At 44.8% G+C, this 5,877-nt stretch overlaps 1 protein-coding gene across 1 annotated transcript in view; it reads left to right on the top strand.

The window, feature by feature from the left end:
* ehbp1 (EH domain binding protein 1) overlaps positions 1-5,877 on the top strand; it is a gene marked incomplete in the record, with an annotated part of 851,057 nt that overhangs the window by 1,695 nt on the left and 843,485 nt on the right.

Raw genomic sequence — 5,877 nt, 5'->3', positions numbered from 1 at the left:
TTCTCTGTAGCCCAGGTCAGGCGCTTCTGCCGCTGTTTCTGGTTCAAAAGTGGCTTGACCTGGGGAATGCGGCACCTGTAGCCCATTTCCTGCACACGCCTGTGCACGGTGGCTCTGGATGTTTCTACTCCAGACTCAGTCTACTGCTTCCGCAGGTCCCCCAAGGTCTGGAATCAGCCCTTCTCCACAATCCTCCTCAGGGTCCGGTCACCTCTTCTCGTTGTGCAGTGTTTTCTGCCACACTTTTCCCTTCCCACAGACTTCCCACTGAGGTGCCTTGATACAGCACTCTGGGAACAGCCTATTCGTTCAGCAATTTCTTTCTGTGTCTTACCCTCTTGCTTGAGGGTGTCAATGATGGTGTTCTATGAAATTATCTTAAACAAAATACAGGTTCGGGGAAAGGTCAAAGCAATGAATAAAAACTCACAAGCTGGTTCTGCTAGGATAATAAGTGTCATTTATTAAACTGCCACAGATTCAGCAAAGCAAAAAGTACAAGTACATTCAGTACAAATCAGATATTGATGTAAGACACCGGACCGGGAAGCCGTTTCAGTCCAAGTAAAAAGGTAACATCAATTCAAGCTGTGCATCGGATCAGGATCCACAGCAGACTTCAACTCTAATTCTGAGTGTCACACTTTAATACTCTCTGCATTATATGGGAACATCTCCCAGCAACATGCCCACCTGGACTCAAAGTCTGTGAAAAACCCTTGAGATAGCGTGAGAGCGTGAGAAGCTTAAAAAACTCTAGATAACGAGGGAGCGTGAGAAGCTAGGGTGAGCAAAACCTCCAGATAGCGTACAAGAGGAGGCGGGCCGGGCCTCCTCCTCAGGCCTCTGGGTAACTCACAACAACATGCAAAAAAAAAAACCTTTATATCACAGGTTAAAATAGTCAGAAAAACAACATTTTATTAGACTCTCAACTCATTCCACCCTTTGGTTTTCTGACTAATTTTGCCCTTACCAAAAAACACTTCATATCACCAGTTAAAATAGTCAGAGAAACAACATTTTAAACACTTTTATATCGCAAGTTAAATAGTCAGAAAAACAACATTTTATTGAATTCTTTATTCAGATGGCCTTCTGGACAGCAGTCAGGTCGGCAGTCTTACCCATGATTGCGGTTTTGAGTAATGAACAAGGCTGGGAGTTTTTAAAAGCCTCAGGAATCTTTTGCAGGTGTTTAGAGTTACGTTGTTGATTCAGATGGTTAGGTTAATAGCTTGTTTAGAGAACCTTTTCATGAAATGCTAATTTTTTGGGACAGGCATTTTGGGTTTTCATGAGCTTTATGCCATAATCATCAGTATTAAAACAATTAAAGACCTGAAATATTTCAGTTGGTGTGCAATGAATTTGAAATATATGAAAGTTTCATTTTTATCATTACATTATGGAAAATAATGACCTTTATCACAATATGCTAATTTTTTGAGAAGGACCTGTACAAACCGGATTCCAAAAAAGTTGGGACACTAAACAAAATTGTGAATAAAAACTGAATGCAATGATGTGGAGGTGCCAACATCTAATATTTTATTCAGAATAGAACACGTCACAGATCAAAAGTTTAAACTTAGAGAATGTATCATTTTAAGGGAAAAATCTGTTGTTTCCAAATTTCATGGCATCAACAAATCACAAAAAAGTTGGGACAAGTCCATTTTTACCACTGTGTGTGTTACACCGCAGAAAATGATGGGCTGGGTCACTTCTGGTGTAGCTTTTTTAGTTAGTTTGAACTGTGAACAGAAAAGCACAGCGGTTACAGTAGCTGCTCCTAATATCTGCTGCAGGCTGTTTTCTCAGCAACGGCGGACTTCTTCAGCCTGCCAGAGTGTCAACCTCTATACACAATAGTCAACAAGTGGCACAACAGTAAACAGACGTACTCCATATTGACGTCACTGTACATCTACTCCAACATACTTTCATTAACTGAACTCAAACAATACATATATTTAGAAAATATTTTGCGGCCCTATTAAGCTGCCCAACCGAGCCCACACGAGCGCGAGCCATTAGCATCATTACTTTAGCCTGGTGCTAACTCCGGCTTCACATTCAGCTTGGCAGTTTAGTTCTACTGAAGCACCTTTGCTCTGCCATTCGGTACCTGTCAGAGGCTACTAGCGTTGTTATCTATATATATTATTTATGACTCAGTTTACGTGTGAACATAAAAGCACAGTAGTTACAGTAGCTGCTCCTAATATCTGCTGCAGGCTGTTTTCTCAGCAACGGCGGACTTCTTCAGCCTGCCAGAGCGTCAACCTGAGCACCCTCTGATGGGGAAACCCATACATTACAGGTTACAATAGATTCTAACACTAGTTTCTGGCTTTAAGTAATCTATAGCAAACAAATAAAATGGGGGGCTACTATTTTCATGCCTTGTTCTCTTTCATAGTGCCACACTCTCCCCCACAAAATTAAATGTCTCCTGACATTTCTGGTTACATAGTACATTAAACCTTAGCATTAACACAGTCCCACAGCCCATGGTCTCCAGAAGGCATTACTCTCAATAACCTGAGTCTTAGTCACCTTGCAGTTCTTCTGAACCAAGGTCGGCTGACCTAAAGTGTCATAACTCAATACAAGCGGTTTTTGACTTTGTCTATGGGGTCTCTGTCTCACAGAGTCAGTCTCACCTTTGTTGGCAGCTGAAATGTCAATCACTGCCTCACCACTCTCTGACCTTCCAAGGACAATGTCAGGGTGTTCCTCTTCGCTCTGTAGTGGCACATCCTCTTCGTTCTTTAAAGGCAAATCTTCTTCTTGAACATGAAGAATTGGTTCAGGCTGGAACGGCTCTGCCAAAGGGTTGAGTGAAGTCTGCCTCTGTCTCCCTGGAACATTCTTGAGGTACCACTGGTATGTCCCGCTGTAATCATCATCTGATGTGTCACCATTTCCTGGGTGCTGCTGTGCACATGGACGTCTCAGCTTTTTCTTTGTAACTGTTGGAGCATCTTTTCGGGGCTTAACAGTCTGTATTGGTGGATTTTCTAGTTGTAGGAAGTTGCAGGGCAGTAGGAGATTCCTGTGCACCACCTTGTCTCTCCCTTGACCAGTTTCAGGACAGATCCAATACACTGGGCTGTCATCTGTTTTCCTCTCCATCACTTTGTAGATCTGGTTCTCCTAATAAGACTGGATCTTTGCAGGTCCGCCTCTTGGAGTGAGGTTTCGGAGGAGAACTCTGTCACCAGGCTGAAGATCTCTCCCTTTAACTCTCCTGTCATAGTATGCTTTCCCTCGAGCAGCTTCCTTCGTAGCCATTTCGGAAGCTACTGTGTAGGCCTCCTGCATTCTCTTTTTCCAGCAGCTAACATAGTCATAATAGTCCATATGAGTTTCGTCTTTCCTCAGATTGAAGAGCAGGTCGATGGGCAGGCGTGGGGAACGTCCGAAGATGAGGTAATATGGGGTGTAGCCTGTTGCCTCGCTCTTCGTATTGCGATGCATCACAATGTAACACAAAGGGCTCTGTAAAGTCGGGGTACCCAAGGACAGGAGGTCTGGTAAGTGCATCTACGAGCTGGTTCAATGTCTCTTGGTGGGCGCTAGTCCATTGAATGGGTGAGCGTGATGGTAAGTGGCCTTTACTTTTCTTCACCCCTTTTTAGTCTTGTCAGCTGGGACTGAAGCAGAGTTCTCAGAGAATAGAAGACTAATCAAGCTATAGAGTGGATGGGCTACGCGGGAGAAGTTGGCGATGAAAGGCTTATAATAAGAGAGGAAACTAAACATTTGACATACCTCTCCGACGGTTGTAGGTGTTTTTTTCTTTTAAAGCCATCACCGGGGCCAGCTCTGCTAGGTCCATTGTGTAACCTTGGCCTGTAACCAGCTTGCCCAAAAACTTGACACTTCGCCTGAACAGGTCACATTTCTTTGGAGTCAGCTTAACACCATGCTCCATGTAACACTGTAGGACAAGGCGGATGTGCTCTTCAAAATTGCTGCTGTGCACCAGGTTGTCGTCCAGGTATGGGAGGCAAATAGTGTCAACGAGACCTGCCATACAATGTTCCATGCTCCTCTGGAACTCAGCTGGTGCGGAGCTCAGGCCAAAGGGAATGCGCACCCATTGGTAGAGCCCCCCAGGGTGCGATAAAGGCAGTCAAGGGGCGGCTCTCTTCCAAAAAACCCTGGTGGTATGCCTTGCCTTGGTCTAACACTGAAAACCAAGAGCTCCAACCCAGTGCATCCAGCATGTCTTGAATTCTTGGTATCGGATGACGGTCTGGAACTGACTTGCGGTTGAGCTCTCTAAAGTCACAACAAAGCCGAAGGGCCCCATCTTTCTTGCGGACGCACACCACAGGTGATGAGTAGGGAGACCTTGATGGTGTGATCCAACCTTTGTTAAGCAGATCTTGCAGATACTCTTTCACTTCATTGTGAAGAGGTTTTGGGACAGACATGTATGTTGTTTTTACAGGACTTGTGTCATATAGGGTTATATGCATTTTCAGAAAAGGGATGCAGCCCACATCATCACTGTCATATGCTAATGCCTCACATTCTTTCTGCAACATCATCTTCACAGCTCTTTGTTGACTTTCTGTCAGGTGCTTAAGATCCACTGGTGGATCCCATGACTTTGGCCTCTGTTGAATCTTGTGTGACTGTGTGCTATTTGTGTTGTGTGACTTTATCTTTGAACTCTTTTTTTTCCCTCTTGTGTCAGCTCATTTACTTTTGTCTGGTAGTCTGCTTCATATACAGTCTTTATTGGTTCAAGATGTCCGATCACTTTACGGCTCATTAGATAAATGGTGTGGTCTGTGGTGTTAATCACTGGGATGGGCATGTATGGCACTTTTCTGTCTGGAATTTGCACCATTACATCACTGAACATGATGCCCTCTGGTGGTGGGTCAGCAATGTCAGCTAAAAAGAGCATGTCTTGGCCCCGAGCATGTGGAGTAACATGTGCCCGTGCATAGACTGTGGTGACTTGATTTGCTCTCAAAGGCACTCTCTTTACTCCAGTCTTTACCACACCTGCCTCTGAGTCTTTGTTGTTGTTCTGCACAAGTTTGACAACATTATGTGCAGTTTGTACAGTTATTTCAAATGCTTCACTTACATAGTGTGCAAGTTGTTTTCTTCCACCTTTGGACTTTACTTCTTTTCTGTTGACAACAGCTTCAATAACATTGTAGCCGATGAAGGGATCACTGGCCACGGCTGGGTCACTGGATACCAATATTGGCACCTGCAGCTCACTCAGCTCACTGGTTGGGGAACAATCACTGTCTAGTCTGAAGCTGACTTCTATCCAGCCAGTGTAGGGGATGGGCGTACCATTTGCAGCGAACACTGTGAGCGTCTCATTGTCTAACAGTTCTGAAACAGGTCTGACAACTGTGTGGGGAAGGTGGTTCTGCCGCCAGTTTTCATTTACAATGCTGGACTGTGCCCCTGAATCCCACAATACTTTGACTGGATGATTGTCCATAAAACAGTTCACAGTACAGCGGTTTCCCACCAGGCTTACTAACCTTGACTTGTGTTGAGGGGGTAGATAACAAACTTCAGTTAAAGCCGAAAAGGCAGTAGCTGGAGTTTCACTGGAGGGTGGTGGTGGGCTTGGCTGCTCATTATGGGACCGTCGGTACTGGACTACTGCTGGTCCCACCTCAGTAGTCCTTCCCCGTTTCCCATCAACGGTCTCGGTGCTTGGCATCCATGAGAGTAGTGGCCCTCCCGCCCACATTTGAAACAGTGCATACAGTTGTCTCCTTTCCCCTCTTTTCTGCACTTCTTACAGCCTTTTTGTCTTTGTTTTGGTGCCATGGCATGGGGACTGGTTTCCATAGCAGCCACAAACATTTCTTTCATTTCTTT

This window comes from Nematolebias whitei, chromosome 1 (assembly GCF_014905685.2).
Source record: "Nematolebias whitei isolate Nwh7 chromosome 1, NemWhi1, whole genome shotgun sequence".
Lineage (NCBI taxonomy): Eukaryota > Metazoa > Chordata > Actinopteri > Cyprinodontiformes > Rivulidae > Nematolebias > Nematolebias whitei.
Note: the sequence above shows the minus strand (reverse complement) of the source record. Positions and strands in the feature narration are given on the sequence as shown.